The following is a 14,460-nucleotide window of genomic DNA, read 5'->3' as shown; positions in this document are numbered from 1 at the left end:
CCTGGTCCATCTACTATTCTGACTTGTGCTCTGATATCTGCTTCACTGATTTCTGCTCCCGTAAAAGCCTGTGTTTCTGCACATTAACACTAGAAGCTTATTACCTAAAGTGGATCAATTGAAATTGTGGGTTCACAGGTCCAATCCAGATGTGTTGGTCATTACTGAGACGTGGTTAAGGAAGAGTGTTTTTAATACTGATGTTAACCTTTCTGGTTATAACCTTTTTCGGCAAGACATATCTTCCAAAGTTGGGGGAGTGGCAATCTTCACCAAGGATCACCTTCAGTGCTCGGTTGTCTCCACCAAGTCTGTTCCCAAACAATTTGATTTGCTGGTTTTAAGTATTAAACTTTCAAATAGCTCTTTGTTGACTGTTGCTGGGTGCTATCGTCCTTCATCAGCACCGGCCTGTACCCTACCTGCCCTAAGCTCTCTCTTGGCCCCTTACACCAAGTCTGAATTTGTCCTGCTAGGTGACCTAAACTGGGACATGCTTAAACCACCTGACCAAGTCCTAAAGCAATGGGACTCTCTAAATCTTTCTCAGATTATTACCAATCCCACAAGGTATGACTCCAAACACCCAGAAATGGCTACTCTTCTTGATGTTATCCTCACAAATAATCCTCTTAGGTATCAGTCTGGTGTTTTCTGTAATTACCTTAGTGATCATTGTTTTTTAGCCTGTTCTGATTTGTCATAGAGGCTTGCTAAAAAACTTTAATGAGCAAGCCTTCCTTTATGAACTGGCCTCTGTAAAATGCTATAGAATCAGCTTGATCCCCTCTGTCGAAGACGCTTGAACCTTCTTTTTTATATATTTTCAGTGGTATTGTTAACAAGCACACCCCTATAAAGAAAATTATAATTAAAAACAGGTTCAGCCCTTGGTTCTACCGTGATCTTGCAGAGTTACTCCATCTCAAGAATTGCATTTGGCGAAAGGCTTGGCACACGCATACTCAGGCTGACTGGCTCTCGTTCAGGCAAATGAGAAATAAGTGCACTCAGGCTATCCGGAAGGCCAAAGTTAGTTACTTTAAGGAGCAGTTCTCTCTCTGTGGGTCTAACCCCAAGAAGTTCTGGAAAACGGTTAAAGACCTGGAGAATAAACCCTCCTCCTCACAGCTGCCCATGTCCCTTAAAGTTGATGTGGTTGTTACTGACAATAAGCACATGGCTGAGCTCTTTAATCACCCCTTCATTAAGTCAGGTTCCCTATTTGACTCAGCCATGCCTCCTTGCCCGTCCTACATTTCCTCATCTCCCACCCCTTCTAATGTGACTATCCCCGATGCTTCTCCCTCTTTCCCCCCTGCCCTGCTACAAAGTTTCTCCCTGCAGGCAGTCACTGAGTCCCAGGTGCTAGAGGAGCACCTGAAACTTGACCCCAAAAAACATCTGGGTCAGATGGTTTAGACCCTTTCTTCTTTAAGGTTGTTGCCCCTATCATCCGACCTCTTTATTCTGTCTCTCCTTTCTGGGGAGGTTCCCATTGCTTGGAAGGCAGCCACGGTTCGTCCTTTATTTAAAGGGGGAGATCAAGCTAATCCTAACTGTTATAAGCCTATTTCTATTTTGCCCTATTTATCAAAAGTGTTGGAAAACTGACTGGCTTTCTTGATGTCTATAATATTCTCTCTGGTATGCAATCTGGCTTCTGCTCAGGTTATGTATGTGTCACTGCAACCTTAAAGGTCTTCAATGATGTCACTATTGCCCTTGATTCTAAGCAATGTTGTGCTGCTATTATAATTGACTTGGCCAACGTTTTTGATAGAGTAAACTATTCCATTCTTGTGGGCCGGCTAAGGAATATTGGTGTCTCTGAGGGGTCTTTGGCCTGGTTTGCTAACTACCTCTCTCAAAGAGTGCAGTGTATAAAGTCAGAAAATCTGCTGTCTCAGCCACTGCCTGTCACCAGGGGAGTACCCCAAGGCTCAATCCTAGGCCCCACGCTCTTCTCAATTTACATCAATACCATTGCTCAGGCAGTAGGAAGCTCTCTCATTCATTTATATGTAGATGATACAGTCTTATACTCAGCTGGCCCCTCCCCGGAGTTTGTGTTAAATGCTCTATAACAAAGCTTTCTTAGTGTCCAACAAGCTTTCTCTACCCTTAACCTTGTTCTGAACACCTCCAAAACAAAGGTCATGTGGTTTGGTAAGAAGAATGCCCCTCTTCCCACAGGTGTGATTACTAACTCTGAGGGTTTAGAGTTTGAGTTAGTCACCTCATGCAAGTACTTGGGAGTATGGCTAGACAGTGCACCGTCCTTCTCTCAGCACATATCAAAGCTGCAGGCTAAGTTAAATCTAGACTTGGTTTCCTCTATCGTACTCGCTCCTCTTTCACCCCAGCTGCCAAACTAACCCTGATTCAGATGACCATCCTATCCATGCTAGATTACGGAGACGTAATTTATAGATCAGCAGGTAAGGGTGCTCTTGAGCGGCTAGATGTTCTTTACCATTCGGTCATCAGATTTGCCACCAATGCTCCTTATAGGACACATCACTGCACTTTATACTCCTCTGTAAACTAGTCATCTCTGTATACCCGTCGCAAGACCCATTGGTTGATGCTTATTTATAAAACCCTCTTAGGCCTCACTCCCCCCATCTGAGATATCTACTGCAGCCCTCATCCTCCACATACAACACCTGTTCTGCCAGTCACATTCTGTTAAAGGTCCCCAAAGCACACACATCCCTGGGTCTTTCATCTTTTCAGTTCGCTGCAGCTAGCGACTGGAACGAGCTGGAACAAACACTCAAACTGGACAGTTTTATCTCAATCTCTTAATTCAAAGACTCAATCATGGACACTCTTACTGACAGTTGTGGCTGCTTTGCGTGATGTATTGTTGTCTTTACCTTCTTGGCCTTTGTGCTGTTGTCTGTCCCCAATAATGTTTGTACCATGTTTTGTGCTGCTACCATGTTGTGTTGCTACCATGCTGTGTTGTCATGTGTTGCTGCCTTGCTATGTTGTTGTCTTAGGTCTCTCTTCATGTAGTGTTGTGCTGTCTCTATTGTCATGATGTGTGTTTTGTCCTATATTCATATGTTATTTATTTTTTATTTTTAATCCCAGCCCCCGTCCCCGCAGGAGGTCTTTTGCCTTTTGGTAGGCCGTCATTGTAAATAAGAATTTGTTCTTAACTGACTTGCCTAGTTAAATAAAGGGTCAATTAAAAATTAACAAATTTACAGGACTGTACTCATCCCCTTCACTCAAAACTCAGTCACAGCAGCATCCGGACAAGAGAAATGAGACTTCTTTCAAAACAGATAGATACATATGTTGACTCTTTTATTCCAACAGCCATTGGGCTGTATAATGGATAGTCTTTTGGTCCCTCGAGTATACAGCATATTGCACTTTCACTTTAAATGTGTATCTATAGCACTTTCAATTAATTATATTGTGTTGTTTCTGTGTTTCATGTTTCCCCCTGGTGGGATAATAACGTTGATCTGGATCTGAATCTGTCACGCCCTGATCTGTTTCACCTGTCTTTGTGATTGTCTCCACCCACCTCCAGGTGTCTCCTGTTCTCCCCATTAGTCCCTGGTGTATTTATCCCTGTGTTTCCTGTCTCTCTGTGCCAGTTCATCTTCTTTTGCAAAGTCCTCCAGCGTTTCTCCTAGCTCCTATTTTTCCCAGTCTCTGTTTTTTCCTAGCCCTACTGGTTTTGATCCTTGCCTGTTCTGACGCCGTATCCGCCTGCCTGACCACTCTGCCTGTTCTAACTTCGAGCCTGCCTATCCCCTTGTACTGTTTGGACTCGGACCTGTTCACTGAACACCTGCCTGTCCTGACCTCGAGCCTGCCTATCACCTGGTACTGTTTGGACTCTGACCTGGTTAATAAACTCTCGCCTGTCCCCGACCTGCCGTTTGCCTACTCCTTTTGGTGTAATAAATATCAAAGCTCAACCATCTGCCTCCTGTGTCTGCATTTGGATCTCACCTTGTGCCCTTAATGAATCTGAAATGACCATACAGGCAGAAGGTAGAGTTGCCATTGCCGGTGAGTCAGTACCTAGCTATATCTTTGGAGGATCAGTTCAGACTTATGCAGTATCCTGAGTTCACCTACTTATCTACTCAACCCTTACAACTCAAAGTGAATGCCATGTGTGGGGAGTTGTAGAAGACCCAATGCCTGGAGTAGCAGTAGTTCTAGAGCCAGCAGGCTTAGCAGACAGGCTCTCGGGCAGTGTACTCATCGAAATGGAAATGGATCTGTTTCTGTAACCTGTCTCCTGTAAGCACAAAATTACCAGAGGGTACTTGCCCTGGAATCCTCATTGAGGCTGACCTCCAGCCCACAGAGTCAATTTCTGAAATAACAAGTGCACCCCAGCAGCAACTCCCCTCAGCAACAGATATGACGGGTTCAGCCAGTAAATGCTCTAGACCTACCTGATAACCTGCGTGAGCTGTTCACTACATCAAGAAAAGACTTAAGCGATACTCAACAAGAGAAATTCATCAGCCTACACCTGGAGTATCAGTCAGTCTTCGCCACCAGTGACAAAAATCTGGGTCACTTCATTACAGTCTCCCATCGCATTAACACTGGAGATGCACGGCATGTGAGATAACCAACACGGCGCACACCACTTGCATTCCAAGAAGAGGAAGAACAGCACCTTCAAGCAATGTTGGATAGTGGTGTTGTCAACCCTTCTACTTCAGTGTGGGCGTCTCCAGTAGTGCTCGTCCGCAAAAAGGATGGAGGAGACAAGTGGTGCATAGACTACCGCAAGCTGAATGAATTGACCCTTAGGATGCCTATCCGCTTCCAAAGATTGAAGAATGCTTGGACACACTAGGGGGTGCCACAGTTCTCTCCACCCTAGACTTGGAAAGCGGGTACTGGCAGATTGTCCATGAGCAAGACTGCTGCAAGACTGCTTTCATAACAAGGTATGGGCTGTTTGAGTACACAAGAATGCCTTTCGGGCTGTGTAACGCACTGAGTACGTTCCAAAGAGCCATGGAGATTGTTCTCCACATATACTAAAGAGCCATGGAGATTGTTCTCCTCATATACCTTGACGATGTGATCATACTAGGCAAAGGAGTTGAAGACAGTCTACAGAACCTAGCAGAAGTCTTGTCACATGAAACAGCAAGGATTCAACTGAAACGATCAAAAGTGCCATCTCCAGAAGGATGAAGTGCTCTTTCTTGGTCATGTGGTCAATGGTCAAGGTATCGGGCCAAACCCAAAGCTCATCCAGGATGTCAAGGAATGGAGCACACCCACCAACCTGCAGGAGCTGCAGGCATTTATGGGGCTCTGTAACTATTATCGCCAGGGTTCTCAGCGATCTACAATTCATTGAATGAGCTCCAGAGAAAGGATGTGGATTTCCAGTGGGGTGAGGCACACCAGCAAGCTTTCGAGGAGCTCAAGGGCAGACATATAGCAGCTCCTATACTGTCATACCCTACATCTAAAGGGCTGTTCATACTGGACACAGAGGCCTCGAACTTCAGCATAGGGGCTGTCTTGTCTCAACTTCAAGAGGGGGAGGAGAAAGCATATGCCAGCTCCCACCTAATTGAGCACCAATCAGCACTACTGCGTAATCAGGGGAGAGCTCCTATCAGTGGTGAAGTTCACCAGGCAGTTCAGACACTACCTAATGGGTCGACGAATTGTCCTTTGCATGGTTCACAACAGCTTGGAGTGGCTGTTCCACTTCAAACACCCTGAAGGGCAGCTAGCACGGTGGCTAGAGGAACTCAGCCTGTATGACCGTCAGATAGAACACAGAGCTCGGCATGGAAACGCTGATGCGTTGTCGCAGAAGGAACCAGACTCTGCATGTGATTGTTACCATGCAGGCAAAGACGTGACCATGTTACCCTGCAGTGGATGTTCACATTGCCGAAGAGTATACCAGCAGTGGAAAATGATGTGGACAATGTGGTGCAGCTGGCCGTCAGATGTACTGTGAGGTACGAAGAAGATCCACAAGTGGCAAGTTCAGACTCAGCTCATGACAACGAAAGCTCAGAGGATGGACATGAAAGGTCAACTGAACACACACAAAGTAGACCAGGAGCAGAGGAAAAGAGAGTTGGAGAATAAGCAGAGGATGGATCCTTCTCTTTTGGTGCTGGATCTGTAGAAAGATTCAGAGGAGCTACAGTTGAAGTCGGAAGTTTACATACAACTTAGCCAAATACATTTAAATTCAGTTTTTCACAATTCCTGACATTTAATCCGAGTAAAAATTCCCTGTCTTAGGTCAGTTAGGATCACCACTTTATTTTAAGAATGTTAAATGTCAGAATAATAGTAGAGAGAGTAGTTTATTTCAGCTTTTGTTTCTTTCATCACATTCCCAGTGGGTCAGAAGTTTACATACACTCAATTGGTATTTGGTAGCATTGCCTTTAAAATGTTTAACTTGGGTCAAACATTTCGGGTAGTCTTCCACAAGCTTCCCACAATAAGTTGGGTGAATTTTGGCCCATTCCTCCTGATGGAGCTGGAGTAACGGAGTCAGGTTTGTAGACCTCCTTGCGCGCACACGCTTTTTCAGTTCTGCCAACAAATTTTCTATGGGATTGAGGTCAGGGCTTTGTGATGGCCATTCCAATACCTTGACTTTGTTGTCCTTAAGCCGTTTTGCCACAACTTTGGAAGTATGCCTGGGGTCATTGTCCATTTGGAAGACCCATTTGCGACCAAGCTTTAACTTCCTGATTGATGTCTTGAGATGTTGATTCAATATATCCACATCATTTTCTTTTCTCATGATGCCATCTATTTTGTGAAGTGCACCAGTCCCTACTGCTGCAAAGCACCCACACAACATGATGCTGCCACCCCCTGTCCTTCATGGTTGGGAGGGTGTTCTTCGGCTTGCAAGCATCCCCCTTTTTCCTCCAAACATAACGATGGTCATTATGGCCAAACAGTTCTATTTTTGTTTCATCAGACCAGAGGACATTTCTCCAAAAAGTATGATCTTTGTGCAGTTGCAAACCGTAGTCTGGTTTTTTTATGGTGGTTTTGGAGCAGTGGCTTCTTCCTTGCTGAGCGGCCTTTCAGGTTATGTCGATATAGGACTCGTTTTACTGTGTATATATATATTTTTGTACCTGTTTCCTCCAGCATCTTCACAAGGTCCTTTGCTCTTGTTCTGGGATAAATTGCACTTTTCGCACCAAAGTACGTTCATCTCTAGGAGACAGAACACGTCTCCTTCCTGAGCGGTATGACGGCTGCGTGGTCCCATGGTGTTTATACTTGTGTACTATTGTTTGTACAGATGACCGTGGTACCTTCAGGCGTTTGGAAATTGCTCCCAAGGATGAACAAAGGATGTCAATTAGGCTATCAGAAGCTTCTAAAGCCATGACATCATTTTCTGGAATTTTCCAAGCTGTTTAATGCCACAGTCAACTTAGTGTACGTAAACTTCTGACCCACTGGAATTGAGATACAGTGAAATAATCTGTCTGTAAACAATTGTTGGAAAAATTACTTGTGTCATGCACAAAGTAGATGTCCTAACCGACTTGCCAAAACTATAGTTTGTTAACAAGAAATGTGTGGAGTGGTTGAAAAACGAGTTTGAATGACTCCATCCTATGTGTATGTAAACTTCCAACTTCAACTGTACCTACACAATAACAAGTCACAAGTCACTGAAAATACTGGCTCTGCTGGCCTCAGATAGAACGTTGTGATAGTGTCCTGTAATAATGGCGCCGACAGACATGGCAGCTCTGCTTCTAGCTCCCAAGCAACTTTGCAGTATTTTGTTTTTGTTTTTTGTGTTATTACATACAGCTGGAAATAACTTTGGATATCAGAGCGAAGGTAACTCACCTCGCTTACCGACCAGGAATACGACTTTCCCGAATTGGATCCTTTGTTCGTACCCTCCAGGGCAATTGAACTTATCCCAGAAGCTCCTCCAAGACGCCGCCAGTGGAGAAGAGGTTTTCGGAGTGGACTTCATCCACCGCTTCCGAGTATATTACTCGCTAATGTTCAGTCTCTGGACAATAAAGTAGATGAGCTCAGGGCGAGGATCTCCTTCCAGAGAAACTTAAAGTGTGAACCACCGCATTTAACCATGGCAAGGTAACTGGGAATATGGTTGAATACAAATAGTGTTATTCCCTCCATAAGGCAATTAAACAGGCAAAACGCCAGTACAGAGACAAAGTCCTCAACACAGGATCAGCGAAGTGTACTCCCTGTTCACCCATGGCTGCGTGGCCACGCACGCCTCCAACTCAATCATCAAGTTTGCAGACGACACAACAGTAGTAGGCCTGATTACCAACAATGACGAGACAGCCTACTGGGAGGAGGTGAGGGCGTGGTGCCAGGAAAATAACCTCTCCCTCAACGTCAATAAAACGAAGGAGCTGATCGTGGACTTCAGGAAACAGCAGAGGGAGCACGCCCCTATCGACATTGACAGGACCGCAGTGGATAAGGTGAAAAGCTTTAGGTTCCTTGGCGTACACATCACTGACAATCTGAAATGGTCCACCCACACAAACAGTGTGGTGAAGAAGGCACAACAGCGTCTCTTCAACCTCAGGAGGCTGAAGAAATTTGGCTTTGCCCCTAAGACCCTCACAAACTTTTACAGATGCAGAATTGAGAGCATCCTGTCAGGCTGTATCACCGCCTGGTGCGGCAACTGCATCGCCCTCAACCGCAGGGCTCTCCAGAGGGTGGTGCGGTCTGCCCAACGTACCACCGGGGGCACACTGCCTGCCCTCCAGGACACCTACAGCACCCGATGTCACAGGAAGGCCATTGTCACGATCGTCTTCTTGATAGACAGTGGACCAAGGCGCAGCGTGTGGAAAATACATCTTCTTTTATTGAGAAGAGAGAAAACACAAAACGAACACTATACACAAACTAACAAAACAACCGTGAAGCTAAATAACGTAAGTGCACAGACAAGCAACAAACGTTCAACATAGACAATTACCCACAAACAGCTAAAGCCCATGGCTGCCTTAAATATGGCTCCCAATCAGAGACAACAATAACCAGCTGTCTCTGATTGAGAACCAATTCAGGCAACCATAGACTTTCCTAGACACCTACACTGAACACTAACCCATCTACTCTACTTAACCCCCTAAACCATACAACCACCCTAGACAATACAAAAACACATACCTTCCCCATGTCACACCCTGACCTAACTAAAATAATAAATGAAACAAAGAATACTAAGGCCAGGGCGTGACAGCCATAAAGATCATCAAGGACATCAACGACCCGAGCCACAGCCTGTTCACCCCGCTATCATCCAGAAGGCGAGGTCAGTACAGGTGCATGAAAGCTGGGCCCAAGAGACTTAAAAACAGCTTCTATCTCAAGGCCATCAGACTGTTAAATAGCCATCACTAGCCGGCTACCACCCGGTTACTCAACCTTGCACCTTAGAGGCTGCTGCCCTATATACATAGACATGGAATCACTGGTCACTTTAATTATGGAACCCTAGTCACTTCAATAAGGTTTACATACTGCTTTACTCATTTAATATGTATATACTGTATTCTATTCTAATATATTTTAGTCAATGCCACTCGGACATTGCTCGTCCTAATATTTATATATTTCTTAATTCCATTCTTTTACTTTTAGATTTGTGTGTATTGTTGTGAATTGTTAGACACTACTGCACTGTTGGAGCTAGGAAAAAACAGGATTTCGCTACACCCGCAATAATATCTGCTAAATTTCTCTTTGTGACAATACAATTTGATTTGATTTGTGCCCCTTTCCCCTCTCAAGTGCAGTAAACAAATACATACTGGTCATGATAGATCAGTTCACTCAATGGGTGGAGGCCTACCCCATTCCAGAACAATGTGCAGAGACAACAGCCAAGAAGCTAGTGTATGAGTTCATTGACAGGTTTGGAGCCCCTCTGGAAATACACACAGACCAAGGCAGCAAACTCTTTGCACAAGTGTGTCATCTGCTGCAGGTAACAAAGATGAGGACGACTCCATATCACCCCTCAACTAATGGGCTAATGGAGCGTTTCAATAAGACGCTCCTTCAGATGGTCATGTGCTACGTGGATGGAAATCATAAAAACTTTGACTTACTTTGAAGTACTTACTCTTACTGACAGCAGCATACCGGAACTCCACACGTCTCCACAGGGTTCACACCAAACCGCTTGTTGCTGGGATGAGAAATACACCAACCTCAGAATGTCTCGCTGGGCATCTACCCAGTGAAACCCTCTCAGAGTTTGTGGAAAACCTGCAAGAGCAACTAAAACAAACATGAACTGGCTAGACAACACCTACAGTCCACACAGATAAGGCAAAAGAAAATACATGCTCTATGGGCGAGAAAGAGAGCTTACAAAGCGGGTAACATAGTTTATATCAGGGACAGTGCCAAGAACAAGGGCCAGAGCCCAAAGCTGAACCTCCCTAGAAGGTACCGTGTCTGGTCATAAAGTGCCTGGGTAGGGCCTCCCGGGTGGCGCAGTGGTCTAGGGCACTGCATCGCAGTGCTAACTGCGCCACCAGAGTCTCTGGGTTCGCGCCCAGGCTCTGTCGCAGCCGGCCGCGACCGGGAGGTCCGTGGGGCGACGCACAATTGGCATAGCGTCGTCCGGGTTAGGGAGGGTTTGGCCGGTAGGGATATCCTTGTCTCATCGCGCTCCAGCGACTCCTGTGGCGGGCCGGGCGCAGTGCGCGCTAACCAAGGGGGCCAGGTACACGGTGTTTCCTCCGACACATTGGTGCGGCTGGCTTCCGGGTTGGAGGCGCGCTGTGTTAAGAAGCAGTGCGGCTTGGTTGGGTTGTGCTTCGGAGGACGCATGGCTTTCAACCTTCGTCTCTCCCGAGCCCGTACGGGAGTTGTAACGATGAGACAAGATAGTAATTACTAGCGATTGGATACCACGAAAATTGGGGGAGAAAATGGGATAAAAAAATTATAAAAAAATAAATAAAAAAAGTGCCTGGGTAGAGTCCTTCACCAGGTGTACGATCAGAAAACCAGTAAGGTCTAGCACCATGACCGGTTGCTCCCTTGCTCCTCTGGCATCATACCTGGATGGATAAAAAGGCTGAGACACTCCCTGCTGGAAAGCAACATGGACCACAAGGACCTAGAAAGAGACTCAGAAGCACCAGCCTCCACAAGCAAAGATGCACATGTAAGGTCTCCCAGTGTTTCTCCCTCCTGTTCCCACCCTGGTGTTATGGAAGGGCCTGCCACGCCTCACACAAAGGGCCGCACCACCCGACCTGCTGCACAACGCTGGTGCCAAAGAGCAAAACCAAACTTGCAGCTCACAGTCCCAACAGACTACATCTGAGTCTGAGAAAGAGACTGAAGTTATGGAGACAACGATCTTGAGAGGAAGGTCTATAAATAGACCTGCTCAGCTCCAGAGCTGACTCTTGACACAAAGAAACATAGACTGTTGACATACGTAATGGACACATTCTTTATTACACTGTAGGTCATGTTTACTGTTAAAAAGGAACAGTTCATGTTTAGGAGTTGGAACATTGCCTGTAGTGAAGCATTGTCTGTAGTCTATTATTTATATTTTTGCTGAAGGGACAGCACTGTTAAAGGGATAGTTTAGTGCTGCCACCCAGTCACGTATGCTAAAGTTTTCAGTACTTTGAAAAAGGCAGCTATACATGCTTGTAACTTGGCTAGAGCGCAGGGCTGTTCACTATATTGTTGTGTTCCCAAGGTTGCCCATTGTTGGTTGGCTGGTAGCTCACTGCATGGATGCTGGATCTCCCCGTTCTGTGCCCGAGATAGCTAGCCCTACTAGCCCACAGTCTGTATGAAGCAGTTCTAAGCCTTCGTATTATTTACCTTGGAAGCTGATCATCAGTAAACCGCCTGAATGAATAGACTTGTAATGGACTCAGTTCGTACCCACGCACAGCATCAGGACAGTTTGCTAATGAGGTTTTATTGGAGGTCGGGTTTAATATTGGATGTGGTCATTTTCAGAATAGTACAGTTCATAAGTATCAATCAATAAACATTTATTTTATAAATCGCTTTTTACATCTGCAGTTGTCACAAAGTACTTACGCAGCCTAAACCCGAAAGAGCAAGCAATGCCAGACTGGTCTCATAGATTAGACGTAACATAGTAAACAAAAATCCGGTACATTCAAATTAGTATATTTTTCGTTTTGTACTTAAGGCAAAAACGAAAGGAGGGTGGTTGGGTGGGCGCAGCGGCAGCCGCTGATTGACTGAATGACCACTGCTACAAATGCTGCCACTGTTTTGAACAGATTAGATTATACTCTTTTTAGAACGAGCAGCCAGCTCACAAAAGAATGAGTGCACCAGGGAGAACGCAACAAGCATGCATACGCAATAAGTGAAAACATATTATCTAACTGGGGATAGCTAGTTAACATAATGTCACAAAGCATGATGCACTAGCCAGCTAACTTTAATTCTGAAATAACGTAATATTTCCGAGTTAGTCAGATACTATACTGAACAACAACAATTCAATAAAATTGGCCATGCTTTTTGTCCAACCAGATCTGCTTTTTGACTGACCAGACCCGCAAGGAAATCCCGCCCGGCCAAACCCTCCCCTAACCCGGACTACGCTGGGCCAATTATGCGTCGCCTTATGGGTCTCCCGGTCACGGCCGGCTGTTACACAGCCTGGGATCAAACCCGGGCCTTAGACCGCTGCGCCACTTGGGAAGCCCCTGAACAGCTTATTTTGAACAATATATTTTTGAAACAGGAAAATGTACACATTTACCGCACTTATGAGCATTTAAAACAACCGTGAATTATATACAGTTGAAGTTGTAAGTTTACATACACATAGGATGGAGTCATTCAAACTCGTTTTTCAACCACTCCACACATTTCTTGTTAACAAACTATAGTTTTGGCAAGTCGGTTAGGACATCTACTTTGTGCATGACACAAGTAATTTTTCCAACAATTGTTTACAGATTATTTCACTTATAACTCACTGTATCACAATTCCAGTGGGTCAGAAGTTTACATACACTAAGTTGACTGTGCCTTTAAACAGCTTGGAAAATTCCAGAAAATGATGTCATGGCTTCAGAAGCTTCTGATAGGCTAATGGACATCATTTGAGTCAATTGGAGGTGTACCTGTGGAAGTATTTCAAGGCCTACCTTCAAACTCAGTGCCTCTTTGCTTGACATTAAGGGAAAAATCAAAAGAAATCAGCCAAGACCTCAGAAAACAAATTGTAGACCTCCACAAGTCTGGTTCATCCTTGGGAGCAATTTCCAAATGCCTGAAGGTACCACGTTCATCTGTACAAACAATAGTACGCAAGTATAAACACCCTGAGATGCGTTCTGTCTCCTAGAGATGAATGTACTTTGGTGCGAAAAGTGCAAATCAATTCCAGAACAACAGCAAAGGACCTTGTGAAGATGCTGGAGGAAACAGGTACAAATGTATATATATCCACAGTAAAATGAGTCCTATATCGACATCCTTGCTCAGCAAGGAAGAAGCCACTGCTCCAAAACCACCATAAAAAAAGCCAGACTACGGTTTGCAACTGTACATGGGGACAAAGATCGTACTTTTTGGAGAAATGTCCTCTGGTCTGACGAAATGAAATAGAACTGTTTGGCCATTGACCATTGTTATGTTTGGAGGAAAAAGGGGTCGCTTGCAAGCCAAAGAACACCATCCCACACGTGAAGCACGGGGCTGGCAGCATCATGTTGTGGGTGTGCTTTGCTGCAGGAGGGACTGGTGCACTTCACAAAATAGATGGTATCATGAGGTAGGAAAATTATGTGGATATATTGAAGCAACATCTCAAGACATCAGTCAGGAAGTTACAGCTTGGTGGTAAATGGGTCTTCCAAATGGACAATGACCCCAAGCAAAATAGCTTAAGGACAACAAAGTCAAGGTATTGGAGTGGCCATCACAAAGCCCTGACCTCAATCCCATAGAAAATTTGTGGGCAGAACTGAAAAAGAGTGTGCGAGCAAGGAGGCCTACAAACTTGACTCGGTTACACCAGCTCTGTCAGGAGGAATGGGCCAAAATTTACCCAACTTATTGTGGGAAGCTTGTGGAAGGCTACCCAAAACGTTTGACCCACATTAAACAATTTAAAGGCAATGCTACCAAATACCAATTGAGTGTATGTAAACTTCTGACCCACTGGGAATGTGATGAAAGAAATAAAAGCTGAAATAAATCATTCTCTGACATTTCACATTCTTAAAATAAAGTGGTGATCCTAACTGACCTAAGACAGGGAATGTTTACTCGGATTAAATGTCAGGAATTGTGAAAAACTGAGTTTAAATGTATTTGGCTAAGGTGTATGTAAACTTCTGACTTCAACTGTACATACCATACCAATCGTAACAGGTCGCAGTATTTGGCTAAGGTGTATGT

Source organism: Salvelinus namaycush, chromosome 25 (genome assembly GCF_016432855.1).
Source record: "Salvelinus namaycush isolate Seneca chromosome 25, SaNama_1.0, whole genome shotgun sequence".
Lineage (NCBI taxonomy): Eukaryota > Metazoa > Chordata > Actinopteri > Salmoniformes > Salmonidae > Salvelinus > Salvelinus namaycush.
This window is presented reverse-complemented; position numbering follows the sequence as displayed.